Source organism: Macaca nemestrina, chromosome 1, assembly GCF_043159975.1.
Source record: "Macaca nemestrina isolate mMacNem1 chromosome 1, mMacNem.hap1, whole genome shotgun sequence".
Lineage (NCBI taxonomy): Eukaryota > Metazoa > Chordata > Mammalia > Primates > Cercopithecidae > Macaca > Macaca nemestrina.
The window spans coordinates 160,882,030-160,897,815 of record NC_092125.1 but is presented as its reverse complement, the minus strand read 5'-3'; the positions used below and the strand labels follow the sequence as shown (position 1 = coordinate 160,897,815).

Sequence of the window (15,786 nt, the reverse complement as noted above, 5' to 3'; positions counted from 1 at the left end):
AGGAGTATCAAGGATCAAGTTATTGGTTGAAGATTTAGGTAGCTTTTCCAGGAGAAATAATGAAAAAGATGAATTTAGAGGTTGGGTAAATATTAAGCAAGCACCCATCTTGGAAAAGTATATTTTTGCAACAAGGAGGTGTGAATCTTTTCTTTTGGAGGGAGGAGGTGCCATTTGTTTCCATTACCCAACAGGATTTGTAGAAGAGTTGCTCAGAGAAGAAGATAAGCATAATGTAGGCAGCTCTTGAACCCCAAAGGGAAATTTATAATTTTACTTGACACCTCCAAAGTTTCCCTTGTCATGTTGATTATGATGTCTGATTTGGAAGTCAGCCAGAACAGAAAGCCCCTTCAACTCAAGAATAATAGATGTTGGGATTTTGTCCTGGGGGTCCTTTGGCACTCAGGGCAGTCGTGTTTCCAGTGGCCTAGCTTGTGGTAGAGGGGGTGAGCCATCCAGGGTTTTTCCCATTTATACCATTAGGGTGGTTTGCCTTCTAGTGGCCTGGCTTCCACACCAATGGCAGTTACCTGAGACGGTATTCTCAGGGAAACCTGAAGAGGGGGTTGGAGGGTTTGTAAAACAGCCAATAATTGAGCCTGCCTCTTGTCCCTGCATTTCTCCTTTTTATTAGCTCTGTGCTCTATCCTCCCAATTCTACCCTCAGTTATAAAACAAACAAACAAACAAAAACAAAACAAAACAAAACAAAAAGCCAGAAAGCTAATATAAGGACCTCCTGTACAGGGGCACTGGGTTCCAAGGTTGACTTATGTAATTTACTCTCAGTTTATTTTTATGCCAAATAGCTTTACAAAGGAAAGCTAGTTTGTGTGTGTCTGAGTGTGTGTGTGTATGTGTGTGTGTATGTATTTGTGTGTGTATATATGCATGTGTGTGTGTATGTATGTGTGTGTGCATGTATTTGTGTGTGTGTGTGTTTAAGGTTTGGAAGATTCAAACTTTTCAGTTTTGGGGGGATGCGTCCACGTGGCATGTCCTGTGGTATGTAGACTTGGTTATGTGTATGCAAAGACAGGACAAAGAATACAAATAAAAAGAAAAAAGAAGGCATCTCCTCTTACTTTTCTATTATCCTGAATAGGGCATTCCCCATTTGTCCTTAGTGTTCTGGAATTAACCAGTCTTGCCATGTACCGTTAACCTTGGTCTCACCTTGTCACAATTACCTACTTGGGATCAGAGGAGATAACAGAGTGAACAGTGAGCCCCTGTTCATCCTTGGGGTGCTGGAATGAACCAGTCTTAGCATGTACCCTTAGCCTTGCATTCATCTCTGTTATAATGGTAATATGTTAATCTAAGACCAGCCATCTTCTCTGTCCTATGTATCTCCTGCACCTGCAGCCTTGGGTTGGCCTATGTCCTTTTCTCCAGAACCTTATAGTGACTCTTGCTCAGAGCATTTTAGCCACAAATTGATTATCTCCTTTCTTAGATTCCCATTTCCCGTGTTCTTTAAAGATGAAAAGTAGTAGTAGATGAGAAGCCTGTTTTTCAGCTAACTGCCACAATAGGTTTGGACTTCCCACCTTTCAAATATGACGTTGAAGGTGTTGATGCATGTTGAGAAGGTGTGGAACTGATCAGAGAAATGCAGGCTGCAGGAGGAAGTAGGAGGAAGCTAGAGGAATATTCATGTAATCCCTTCATATGATCGCAAAAACAGCAGCCCTGGGATTTAAGTGATCATTCCTTTGCACTCTTGACATACAGTAGTAACCTCTGGAGGACATGGGGATAAAAAATTGCAAATGGCAAAGAGAATTTCCCCTCCTCCAAAAGTGGTATTAACTCAAAAAAAAAAAAAAAAAAAGCAAGCAGCTGATGTCCACAAAGGGTCACAGAGTGAGGCATTATGCAGGCAGTAAGCCTATGAAAATCTTAACCCTAGAGCACCATAAGGAAAAAAAAAAGTGTAAGTAAGTCATAAAGAGCTGGCAAAGTCAGGATCCCAGATAGTGTCTGTCCTGGAAATATGCCAGCAGACAGGGGGAGGGTTAGAGGTATCTAAGCTGGTAAGGTAAAAGCAAGTATAAATTTCAGAGGGTAGCAACGAGACAGCCCATGTCTTTGCAGCCAAGCAAATGCAGCAAGAGCCTGAATAACAGGGAGTGTATGTTTAAGGAGTATATGTTTAAGAAGTCATGTGGAATGCAAAGTGCAGCCAGAGAAGAGGCAGACTTGCCCCTGAGGCAGACAATTCGGCAGGTATGCGAGGCCATTTCAGAACACATACAGAGAAAAACCGAATAATAGGTAGTGCAAGTTCTTGAGAAAGCTGATTTTAGTTGGAAAAGCAGAAGAAACCCCAGATATTGCAGGGTGTTAGGCTTTAGTCCTACCACTCTCATGAGTCTTCTGTCAGGAGGGCCATTAAATATCTCAGTTCTACTAGGTGCAGACCCCAAGGTCCTTTCTGCCCCCCATGAGCCACCTGTCACGGTGAGCTGAAAGATCAGCCTGGGTGAACAGAGCCACTTTTGGCCAGGATGAATCTTTCTGATGGTTAGTAAGCAGGAGAGTGAAAGGTGAGAAGAAAACCACATAGAGGGGTTTAATACCCCTGGAAAAAAAGAAGGTGAGATGTGGAGGTGTCTTACCACTTAGGGAATGTATCAGAGTCATGTGGACCAAAGTATGTTAGCAGTGGAACATATATGAGGCATGCAGCACCAAAGTATGTTACTGCTGGTGAATTCATATGGGGCTACAAGCAACCTCAGTTCTTGCCTTCTCAGAAGAAAGAATTTGGCAGAGGGGCACAAGGCAGGAGAGACCAAGGCAAGTTTTTGAGCAGAAGTGAAAGTTTGTTACAAACTGTAATGCCAGAATTAAAGAAAACAAAGTATACTTGGAAGAGGGCCAAACAGGTGACTTAAGATATCAAGTGATAGTATGATCTTTAACTTAGGATTTTAGAAGTTGGCATACTTCTGAGCCTTGTGTCCCTTCTTCCCTGATTCTTCTCTTGGGGTGAGCTGTCCACATGCAGAGAGGCCTGCTAGCACCTGGGAGGAGAGCATGCAAACATGCACAGTGTGTTTATTGGTGTTGTATGCGTGCTCACTTGAGGCATTCTTCCCTTAACAGTTGAATATCCCTAGAAGGCCATATACCAGTCTGCCATTTTGCCTTTTTAATGTTTGTGCTTGACCCTACTTGCCTAATTCCTGAAGTCTTATTGGGAAACTGCTGATTACTAGTTTCAGTTTTATTCTATCTATTGGGAGATTGCCTCTCCCTGGCGCTGGCTGTGACTGATTATTATTTTGAGAAACAATGTAACAACCACCTGATCATCACCTGGTGGTCACCTGACATTTCTGGTTGGGGGCTGGGGATCCCTTTCCTGCTCTGCCCATGTCTGAAAACCTACCCACTGTAACAATATCAGATGAAAAATGTAGAAAGAATGAGTTCTTATGAATGTCCAAGAATGAGTAATTGAGTACAGAACCAGGGTAGAATGTGAGAAAGGGCAAAATGGTAAAAGGAAAAAAACAAAAGAGGCAGAATCAGTATTGGCTAACAAATGTAGAGCAATGCAATTGTATAGTTTTCACCTGGTTATGATTTCAAGACTTTGCCTGATTTATATAAGCTAAATGAAAGAGTTCCTATGTGGTGACAATTTTAGACCTTCAGGGAATGCAAATTATGTCAACAAAAGAGTCACATTCTGTAAAATATTTGAAGAGATTTATTCTGAGATAAATGTAAGAACCATGACTCATGATATAGCCCCAGGAGACCTTGAGAACATGTGCCCAAGGTGGTTGGGTTACATTTTTGTTTTAAACATTTTAGGGGGACAGAAGTTACAGGCAGAGACATAAATAAATATATATAAGATATACATTGGTTCATTCCATAAAGGCAGGACATCTCAAAGTAGTGATGTGAGGGGCTTCCACCTTATAGATGGATTTAAAGTTTTCCTGAATTGTAATTGGTTGAAAGGGTTAAACTCCACCTGAAGGAGTAAAGTTAGCAGAAAGCATTGTTTGTTCTTAAGATAAGGGGACTTGTGGAAGCCAAGGTTCTTGTTGTGTAGATGAAGCCCCCAGGTAGCAGGCATCAGATAGAATAAACGATAAACGCTTCTTATCAGACTCTGAAAGGTGCCACACTCTTAGTTAAATCTCTCCTGGTTAAGGAAAAGACCAGGAAAACAAATCTGATTATTCTACAGAATGTAGATTTTCCCTACAAGAGACAGCTTTGTGAGGCCATATCAAAATATGTCATGAAATATATGTTGGGGTAAAATACTTCAATTTCTTTCAGGGCTTGGTCTCTGCCATATGATGTTATACTGGAGGCAGGTTGGAATTTGATATCTTATTGCTACAAAGAGTTTGTTTTGTTTGTTTGAAGATATCTGTTTTAATGTTAATGTGGTTAGTTGTGTCTGAATTCCAAAGAGAGGAGAGTTTAATGAGACTTGTCTGACCCCCTCTTAGTATCATGGATTTAACTGTTTTTTTTTCATGTTTAACTTGTAATTTAACTGTTTTTTCAAGTTTAGCTTACTATACCTGCTCCTGTTCTACCCATCCGTTTCTTCTTGTTTATTTTCATTCCTTGGCAAGAACCATGTTACATTCATTAGTGTAGTTTAGAATTATTGGTTGAGCATCCACTATTGCCAGCCACTGTATTGTATACTTGAATATAGCTTTGAACACTCTTCTTGGACCCTCTTGATAAAATTTAGTTGAAGACACGGACAATAACTAATAAACAAACAAATGCAAACTTGAAAAATTATGGGAGAAATAAAATGCTCTGTGAAGAAATAATACTGTTAATTTAGGGCATGAATACCTAATATAGATAGAGTGGGTAGGGAAACTGGATCTCTTGTCCGTTCCCTCACTTTTCCACTCTTTCTAAATATCCTCGCTGATCAGAAGACTGGTATAAGGAAAGGCACATAAAGAACACAAGTAAAGAAGAATAAAGAAGTTGGGAGAAACCAAGTTGATCAAAGACGCTTCAAGTTGAATAAGATAATAATACAGATGTAACCATTGACTGTGGTCACCTAGAGGTCATTAGGGGGTAAATCATTAATGTAAAACCCTAAATATGTAAAACTACATTAGTCTACATCTGCACACTCTTTATGGTTTTTAACTATTGCAGTGGATGGAATGTTTATCATTCTTTTAAAAACTAATCTTGATAGAATCAACTTTCTTCTTTTATCATCTCTTTTCTATTCAAGTGTGATCTTTAGCAAACAATTATGTTCCACTATCTTCTATCTTTAAAATTAAGTACACGGGTAAACAAAACTATGATTCCAGTCCAGTATGGTGGCATATTATTTTGTAATTTTTATCCTCCTGGATAAATTAGCAAAATAGTGTTTGTTTTCTCAGTGAACCATGGGGGTAGGCCATCAACAGAGAATGAGGATTTGGTGAAGCTTTGGAAATCTTAAGAATGAGAAGGTGGAAAATAGAGTGGGATGGCAAAGATTTTAGGAAGTAATAATATGATGGCTGACAGAGAGATTACCTTGGGAAATGCTCAGATTTTCTCTCTTACTGAAATTTGTGATACTCATGAAAGAAGGAAACATAACTTTTCTCTTTTCCAGTATCTTTGCAAAAATATTCAAGACATGTGTGTAAGTGTGTGTGTGTTTTCATGAGTTCTATTTTTCTCAGCAATCTGAGAAGTTAAGTTCTCCCTCTTTTTTTCCAATAATCAAAAGAGAGAACAATAAAATGTACCCATCATATTCAACTAGTAATTAAAATAGAGTTGCCTAAAAGGGCATGGCAAATTGGAGGCACGATTCCAAAGAAAATTCAGATAGCCCCAATAATATGCATAATAAGAAGGCATACTATTAAATTCTAATTAAAATTCACTATATGTATAAATTGGCTAAATAAATAAATACATGAAAAGATTTCACCTTTTCCCTATGTTCAGAATGAAGAACAGGCCTCATGGCTTCAACATGAAATAACCATTAATGATCAGGGTTTAGACCATAAATTTTATTTTAAAAAATGTTACTATTATCATCATATTGTTTTATTTTCAGGATTCTTTCTTTCATTTGGCACATGAAATATAGATAACCTGGATTCTTCAGTAATGCAGTGTTGAACTTATTCCCAGTTGGCATCTGAAAATACTGATGACATCAGACAGAAGGTAAGTACAAGAAGTGGGATTTTTAAACTTATTATTAAAATAAGAAAATACTGCCTTTCATTTGACTTATTTACCCACTCTGTACCCTTCTCCAACAACTTTGGGTACCAAAAAGCTGACTACTTCTATGACCTTCCTTGAATTCTGTCTTTGTCTTTGTTCAGCCAATGAAAGGTTCTAGTCGGAAATCTGAAAGTGGAAGGAGACAGTGGTCAAAAGAATGGGTTGACTTTATTGAGCTTGCCGCATTCTTCTTCAGAACCTTTCCACATACAGCTATTTTCTCCAGGTTTTGGTAACCACTCTCTCCAGTGGTGTTAAAGGCTTAGAATAATAGCTTCCTATTTTTACTAGGTCTAGAGCATTGCATTATACCTTACTAAACCCTGTATGGGTAGAGGGTGTTTTTACGTATATGTGTTATACACCCTCTACCCATTCCAAGGGGTTGAGGGGATAGCAAGCTATTCCCACTATCAAAATCTCTTCAAATGACAAGATTGAGCATGATAACATGTTTCATTCTAAGATCCTGACAGATAGAAAAGGTTCTCATGAGAAAGCAGACATTTGAATTGGGAGGAAATTAAATATAATAAAATGACATTACAGTTATGAGAACTTTGAGTCAGGCTTAGAATGGTGCATATATGGTGTGACTTAAGATTCAGTGAGACAAAAAGCTTGCAAAAATTCTCTTGGTGACCTCAAGATATTAGGAGTCCACAGCTTCTTGAGGAGATGGAGCCTAGATGTCTACTAAATTATTTTCAGAAATTAAAAGTGAAGTCAATCCTGGGTCTGTGGTGGGAAAATTGAACAATGAGTCTGGAGCATTTTGTAGTAACAGAAAGTAAGAAAGTGTTCTAGGAATAAAAGGATGAGGGCATGTCAAATGGACACAAGGCTCCAACCTGAGAGAGCTCCCATAAGGACATGGTAGAACAATTTAGCAACAGAATACACAATGAACAAATAGCATAGTATTAAATTATAATAAAAAAATTAATATTCATGAATCCATACTGATATAAATAAAATATTAAATCAATAAGAGAGTAGAAACAAATCTTCGGAGAAAAATCCCACATAATATAGACAGATACTCTTTTTTTTTTTTTTTTCAGGAAGTAGAGCTTAGTTTCCCTTCCTTCTCTTGAAAGTGGGCTACATTTCAGTATATCTAAGCTCCTTAGCTATGCAGTTTGATTATTCACTGAGAACACTGTGATGGATTTTCCAAAGACTGAAAGCTTCTTATCCCTGATAAACTTACGGCCTCATATGATTTTGATTTATACAAATGCTACTTATTATACTGGTGGTAGCAAAAAACAAATGGACCCAAATGAAGTTTGAAACACACATATATGCAAGAACACCCTCTACCCAACATTTTTTCCCCAAGGGATTGAAGGGATAGCAAGCTGTAGTTTCCTGTGTTCCACTAATTTCTATAGACAAAGAAAAATGTACCTAATAGTTTATCTGCAAAGATGCATTGACTATGATTTCATCCTCTGACTTCAGGAGGGTAACAGGAATGTATCTTTCTGGACATGGAAATGAGAAAACGTTCCTTCTGCTATTCTCTGGTTGGTTCAAACTCAAATCGTGATCTGACTGAAGAGAGTCATCCCTAAGAAAATCATAGAGGCACAATTTTCCCTTTTGCTCTCAAAGAACTATAGAGATTAGTTATTACAAACACTGTTCAACTGAAAAGAGTAATAAATCACACAAATTTATTGGATATCTGCCTTTTCAAGGAAATTTACTAGAAACCATTTGACATTAGGTGGGGGAATATTATATATTTCTAGTGTTGCACTATGTATTTTTGAAAGAAGAAAGTTCAAAATATTTTATGGAAAGCATAAATTTCTTTTTGAAATATATGTAGAAATAGCTAAATGGATTGAGAAGAGCTGTTAAATATGAACATACAGCATGATCATAAACAGCTATTTTGGTGCACTAAACAATGTATTCCCTCACTGTTAGGGCAGGCATGCACAGACTAACATAGAAAGAATCATTGTTACTAATAGGAACTTCAAGGGACTTATTTCTAAAGAAAATTGATTTTAGAAGAAAACATGTCAAATTCTTTTAGTTTGAGAAACTTAATACTCTAGCAAACCTAGGCAGAACAATCAAGAGAAAATATGGTCTGAGAATGCTGATATAACTTCAGAACTCAGGTTTGCACTCACATAAAGAGCATTAAACAAATTTTTGATGAAGCAAATCTTCGTTTGAGTCATAGGTTGAATGCAAGATAGCAAAATGTTGGAAATGTTAAAATTTCAGAAAAAGTTTCATAAAATTGTTAAATTACTAGTAATCCTTACCTAAGATTATTTATTTATTAGTTATTTTATTTGATTAAAAATGAATGAAAAGAAATATGCTTTAGCATTTTGGATTTAGCTGAAGCTCCATATATCCTGGTGGACACAAATTCTTTGAATAAGTAGCCACAGTTATTCCAAATGTTAGCAACATTTCTAATGAAACAAGAAAGCTAAGTAAAATAACCTTAGCTAAAACCTACAGTTCAAATATAATGGAGTTTATCAACAGAGAAAGAAAATTGAGTTTATCATTAGTCTTCAAAAATGTTGCAATTTTTACAAGTGTCTTTCTCTTTATATATTTGTCTCTATCCCTCTAATATTGTACAACTACCCTTTCATATGGAAAAATCCTGATTATTCTTTAAAACTGTGCTCATGTATATTGATTCTCGAATGGTTTTCTAAAGTACCTTTGCCTCCGCTGGTATAGATTTTCAACATTTATTCATTTGACATCTATCTATTTTCATCTAGAAAGTGTAGTTACTTTTTATTATATATTTTGTTTACCCAGATTTGAAATTTTTTTCCCTTGGGGGCAGAGGGAGGAATCCCCATCTTCTATACCAAAAGTCTTGTCCCAGCGAATAAGACTGGAATTTAAAATCTGTAATTTTAAATAACTGGTTGGATGTAGCAATGCCACAAGAAGTGATGTTTTAAGTAGCATATAATTTAATGACTAAAGCCAGGCATGGTGGGTTATGCCCGTAATACCAAGGCTATGGGAGGCCAGGTGAGAGGATTGCTTGAGGCCAGCAGTTCAAGATCAGCCTGGGCAACATAAGGAGACCCCCATCTAAAAAAAAAAAAAAAAAAAAAAAAAAAAAGCCAGGTGCGGTTGCATGGGCCTGTAGTCCCAGCTACTTGGGAGGCTAAGGCAGGATTGCTTGAGCCCAGGAGGTCGAAGCTGCAGTTTGCCATGATTAGACCCCTGCACTCCAGCCTGGGTGACAGAGCAAGATCCTGTCTCTAAAAATAAATAAATAATAAAGTAATAATTCAATATATTTCAATACCTCAACAATCTACTGATGAGTTGGCCTGTATCAGTGACTGTTCATGTCCTTAGCTGCTTAGCTGCATGGACAGAGCTTTTACTTTAAAGAAAGCAGATATTTTTCTCCAGAGGAAAGAGAAGTGCTTGGGAGACAAAAGCAATATAAGGAGGTGATTAATGGTAGAGGCTGGAAGTTAGATAGATGGGATGGAATTCTAGCTTTACCACTTACTAGTTGTGTGAATTTGGACAATTTGCTGATAAAATTGACAGTGAATTTACCTTTTGAGACTACTGAATTCTCTTTAAAGAAAATCTCACCAAGTCAATGTATAAATGATAATTCCAACTTACAACAAAGTTTTGAAGAAAATGACAGCCCTTTCCTGTAATATTTGGGAGACACTGCTAGATATATTATATCACAAAACATCCTAAAAATCCTGTTGGACTATGACTACCTTTTTGTCAAAACTTCCACCCTTTATTGTTACTCACACCTGGATGGATATTCTCACACCTCTTTCAGTTTCCCTCAATGTATCTCTTTTTCAAAGGGTTGCAACACTGTTCTTTCCAACCCTCTGCATTCCCTCTTTCCCACTCATCTGTGTTTCTCTGTCTCATGTAAAGCAACTTATCCTTCTTTTGGCTTCCCAAATTCTCTTCCTCAGACTTCACCTTAGCGCTCAGCAGAGCAAAGCTGAGTCAAGCACCTTGTGAGATATATTAAAGAAGCAGGGAAACCATCCTCCTTAGAAAGCAGAAGAGGGCAATGTAAATGTTTACCTATTTTGTGTTCCGTTACATTTAATCCCTGTTAGTGTAATTTACCTCATCTATAATGATAATAGTAGGACAGTAAACACCTCCTAAAAATGTTATCAGTGTTTTAAATGTGATAGTGCATATAAGGCACCTTATAATTATTACACAAAAGAAATCAATACATTAGCTATATAATATTTTGTTCAATGGCTTTCATTGATTTAGTGGACATTTCCAATCCATTACAGCATGTGTTTACCTGGCCTACTAAGATTATCCCACTAACAAATCCCTTTAAATTGTGGAAGTCATCTTCATCTTTTGTCTATACCTTACTTCCACATCTCTAGGTTCTTTTTTTTTTTTTTTTTTTTTTTTTTTTTTAGTTGAAGGGCACCTGGAAATAGAGCAGAAACCAAATGATTTTCTATGCCAAGCAGAATGCCATAAATTTTCAAATAAAATTGTCACATTCTCAGAAAAATTCAATACACTTGTACCTCCCTTCTATAATCTGAATTTTCTTACAATCAAAAATAACTCTTAACACAAAGTAAAAACATCTTCTCAAACACAAATATCTTCTTTCGGAAAGTACATGAGGTTTGAACCTTCATCATGATGTTGGTTAGCTATGAATTTTTAGGGGACTTGTTTAACCTCTTCCTCTATTTGATTAACATAATGAATCCTATTTTAAAAAAATCTTGGGTTGCCCCAAACTTTGTGTATATGTCAATTGGATATCTAGAGAAACGCTTCCATTCATAGATTGCTAGCATGCTTCAAGTACAAAACTTATTCCAGTGTATTGACCTAGATTGCATATCCAAGGCAACCTAATTTCTATGCATTTCAGTTGAATAAAAATGGTTAACAAAGTATATTTCTGTAGATTCAGTGACCATAGTTTCAGATCTTTTGATAAGGTGAACTAAGATTAAAGTACACTGAAATACGTAGAAAAGCCCAGAATTAACAAGACCTTCTCTACATTGCACATGTGCCAATATAAATGTGTAATATATAAGAATAGTTCTATATTTCTTTTCTATTTCAGAAGACAGATTTACTCCAATTTCATGGCTTGTATAGCTTGATGATTCTGCTTGATAGATGATATATTTGATTATATTGCAAATACAGTTTCTCTACATTGATAATCTGAAATGAAATATCATTTCCTTCTAAGTGAAAGAAACTAAATGTATCTTCTATTCTAATTGCTAAAATTCTTTAAGAAGGCATGAAATCTGTTATCCAGGTGCTCTAAAGGAATGGCTCAATGTGAAAATACTTCATACCTCAATATTTTATTGCTTAAGCAATATTGTACGATTGTATCTCTAAAAATATAATTTGAAATGCTGATTTTATTTTTTATTTTGGTTGAGATGTATATTGACTTTATTCAAATAAAATGTACTCTACAATTGAGAAATTGTACTATCTAACAAAATAAATGTTGCTTAATTAACTCTTTTTGAGTTAGAATATTTTTTCTATTTTTTCAAGTACTTGCTCTAGATAATAGTAAACTTTTACATATTAAATGGAAACCCATAACGTTTAGATATATTTGTTTCAAATAAACCAAAAGCACTGAGACAAAGAAAAGGAAATATTGTTCACTCTGTCTTTCCATATTATTGGTACACATTATGAGTTAGTTATCTTTTAATTAGAAAAGACAAATCAAAGAAATATGAAAAATGATCTGAGTCTAAGCTTATTTTTATTGATTAAATCTTGATTACATTGCTCAGACATACAAACCTTATGCAAATTTTCTTAGAACTTTTCAAAATTAGCTTGAATCGTATCTGAAAATGTTAAGGAGAAAATTTTGTCTTTTTTCACTTGTGATTGACTTGATTAATATATTCTCCCAACATTAATCACTTATTTATATGTCTTCTACCAATAATATTCTCTATCTCTAAACCTTGAACTCTCTGAAGAGTGACCACTAATAATTCAACACATTGAACTGTGCATTGCAAAATCTTGTCTTCACCAAACAAGCAAAGTGCTCCAGAACCCAAATTATAGACTAGCATATGAAAACTTATTAGCAAATATCTTCTGCTACTGGTCAGATGTGTGACCAGAATTGTTCTAATCAACTCTGGACTTTCAGCCAACAACTTAAGAAAGGAATGTAGCATGGAAAGTATCCATGTTATAAGTTCATTTCTCAAATCAGAAGCAGAATTATAGATTCTGGACTTGCAATTGGAGAAAGCCTGCTTTCCAAGAAAAAAAAAAAAAAAGAAAAAAGCAGAATTGTAGATTTTGCTTCTGATTTGAGATCTGGGATAGTACCTATAGAAGTGGTGAAATAAATGGTTTTGCAATTAAACTTGATTGGTTTAATCTTGATTCTGCCATTTACTGGCTATTTGATCTTGAACAAGTTGTTTAAACTTCCTAAGCATTAATTGTCTTCATCTGTAAAACTGATAAATAATGATGCCTATGTATAAGGTTGCTATGTAGGTTAAGTTAGATAATGCAAGTAAACCGTGCAGTATAATGCACATACAAAAAGCTCAGAAGTAATGGAATTAAGGTGTTTAGTATTAGCATGTAAAGCATTTAGTGTTAACAGGAAAAATATTTAGTATGATGCACATCATAAATTGAAGAGCTAGTAGAATCAAGTAGCTACTATTTAGGTATTATTACATTTTTGTTTACTTAAAAAGAAAAAAAAAATATATATATATGCTTTTCTCGGCTCACTGCAACCTCTGCCTCCCAGGTTCAAGCAATTCTCCTGCCTCAGCCTCACAAGTAGCTGGGATTATAGGTATGTGCCACCACACCTGGCTGATTTTTTGTATTCTTAGTGGAGATGGGGTTTCACCATGTTGACCAGGCTGGTCTTGAACTGCTGACTTCTGGTGATCTTCCTGCCTTGGCCTCCCAAAGTGTGGGGATTACAGTCATGAGTCATCAGTGCCTGACCATGCTTTTCTCAATTAATCTTTTTCTTCTAGGTATTTGTTGCAGGTTGGATTCTGTGGAAGCAGATTCTGAGAAAGATTAAAATGCTAGGAGTTTATTAGGAAGTACAGTCAGAGTCAGCACCTACAGAAGAAAGAGATAGAGATAGGACTGCGAGGTGAGAGAAGCTCTTGCAGGCATGCAGTCTCAACAAGGTTTCAACCAATCATATGAGAGCCCTGGAGCCATTAATAGATAGATGGCCCTTCAGTGGCCTTTTGTTGTTGAGAGGAGGCTGGATGTCCAAACTTTTATATTAACCAGGCATTGGATGTAGGTTTCTTCAGGAAGGAGATGTGACCTTGAGCAATGCCGGGCTCTTCAACTAAGGGCAATTTTCTGAGATTTCCTGGAACATATAGTTGAGCATTATCTTCCAGGAGCACTCCTCGCAGACAGGAGCACAAGTTCTTCTGTCCTGCAGGGGGGTCTAAGCAGCCAAATACAACAATTACAATTACATACTTCCTCATAAGTTGTCTTTTCTGGGGAAGCTAAATTTGCTTTTTTGTTTTGTATTTAATAACTATCAATGGCTGTTCTTTTGAAGTCAATTAATAAAAGGAAAGTTTGCTAGTAGGAGATGTCACAGAATTCATGAAAGCCCTTTCACAATTTGCTATGCCACTTGGATGTACTGGGATTGGATATAGTGATATGCACTATATCCAACAGTGGATATTTCCTTCCTTCCTCCCTTCCTTCCTTCCTTCCTTCCTTCCTTCCTTCCTTCCTTCCTTCCTTCCTTCCTCCCTCCCTCCCTCCCTTCCTGCCTCCTTCCCTCCCTCCATTCTCCTTCCTTCCTTCCTTCCTTCCTTCCTTCCTTCCTTCCTTCCTTCCTTCCTTCCTTCCTTCCTTCTTTCCTTCCCTCCCTCCCTCCCTTCTTTTCTTTCTTTCTTTCTTTCTTTCTTTCTTTCTTTCTTTCTTTCTTTCTTTCTTTCTTTCTTTCTTTCTTTCTTTCTTTCTTTCTTTCTTTCTTTCTTTCTTTCTCTTTCTTCCTTCCTTCCTACCTTCCTTCCTTCCTTCCTTCCTTCCTTCCTTCCTTCCTTCCTTCCTTCTTTCTCTCTTTCTCTCTTTCTTTCTCTCTTTTTCTTCTTTCTCATATTAGACATCTAAAACTCTTGGTATTGACAGACTAGCAAGACTGAACTAAAATGGAACTTATAAAGTAAATAGTAAAGAAAACTTGGGGGTAAGTAAATAATTAATTTTTTAAAAGGAACTATCATCATTTAGCCCAGAGAAGAAACTTTTTGTAGGGTTGGAGGACAGAGATGTGCCATCTTCCTTACAGGCAGGAAGGATAAATCATTTGATTTTTGTTTAATAACAGGTGGAACTTTAGTAAGAATAAGGTAGGTGGTGTGTGCATAGAGCAAAATAATGGAACACACCAGAAACCCAATTGTTTGATTTGAATGTATTTCGGTACAATGTTTTGGTAACATAAAGAGAAAAAGGGAATTTATTAGAAAGATACTTGTTTAAAACCTATCACCATAATACAAAAAGGAGTTGGAAAATCAAGTCACACAGCATCTTTCAGGGTTTCTATAGAAGTTTAACTTTCATTCAAGAGAAAAGCCATTAAAGCAATTTGGCTATGACTCAACATAATATTTCTTACTCTCAAATCTGCATTCACTGGGAGAAATTGTGACTGACTCAGATTCAGTGAAGTGTCTATTTCTAGATCAAATAAGGGTAGCAGGTGGGCGGGATCATGTTAAGCTCATGGAGAAGCTTTCTTGTGGGCAATGGAGGGCTCCATCTTAGCAATCAATTCTTCTGTTTACTACTACTTGGCAAATAGGGAGACTATTTTACTTAGCGTACATAGGCAAATATCAAGGGTGTGTGTGTGTGTTGTAAAATGGAAGTAACTAAAGGGAAAACATTTTAGATATATGTTATTATAAAATAAGATAAATTCCCATGCATTTGGGATGATTTAAATATGTTTCCTTACAAAATCAGGAAAATTGGCTGATTTATGATTTGCTTCAATATACTGGGTTTACAATTGGAGAAGGCCTGCTTTCCAAGAAAAAAATTGTGTGAGTATATATTTATTTATACATACGTGTGTGCATGTATCTCTCTACAGTTTTTAAAATCTCAGAATAACATTGCTTATCACTTATTCAAGATACAATAAGGCTTAGTATTTTTCTTTAATTTACTTGATAAAGTATCCATATCCTTCATTATTTTGATGCCTACTATATTGGTCAAGTAGCTGTGCTATGTTATTTGAGAATTAATATGGACTTATTTTAGAAAAATAATACCTAAAAGTTTGGCAGTTGGCTGACTACCAGTCAATGAGAACCTATCTAAAATATAAATGTATTTTTAAAGTAGCTGTTGAACTTTTTGACCTATAACAAATGTCTGACTATAAACTCTGGCTCAAAAATAAATTCACAGATTTTAGTAGGCTTT

The 15,786-nt window shown here is 36.2% G+C and overlaps 2 long non-coding RNA genes across 2 annotated transcripts in view; one reads left to right on the top strand and one right to left on the bottom strand.

Annotated features, from left to right (window-relative positions):
- Positions 1–15,786, top strand: part of LOC105498379 (uncharacterized) — a 203,428-nt gene that overhangs the window by 137,881 nt on the left and 49,761 nt on the right. Inside the window, exons 2-3 of the long non-coding RNA XR_011619854.1 lie at positions 6,092–6,204; positions 15,319–15,398. This is a non-coding gene — a long non-coding RNA (uncharacterized lncRNA). The remainder of the gene's footprint in view (positions 1–6,091; positions 6,205–15,318; positions 15,399–15,786) is intronic.
- LOC139361906 (uncharacterized) overlaps positions 6,043–15,786 on the bottom strand; it is a 70,375-nt gene continuing 60,631 nt past the window's right edge. Inside the window, exons 4-5 of the long non-coding RNA XR_011619857.1 lie at positions 9,584–9,707; positions 6,043–6,393 (exon numbers count right to left, since the gene is read on the bottom strand). This is a non-coding gene — a long non-coding RNA (uncharacterized lncRNA). The remainder of the gene's footprint in view (positions 6,394–9,583; positions 9,708–15,786) is intronic.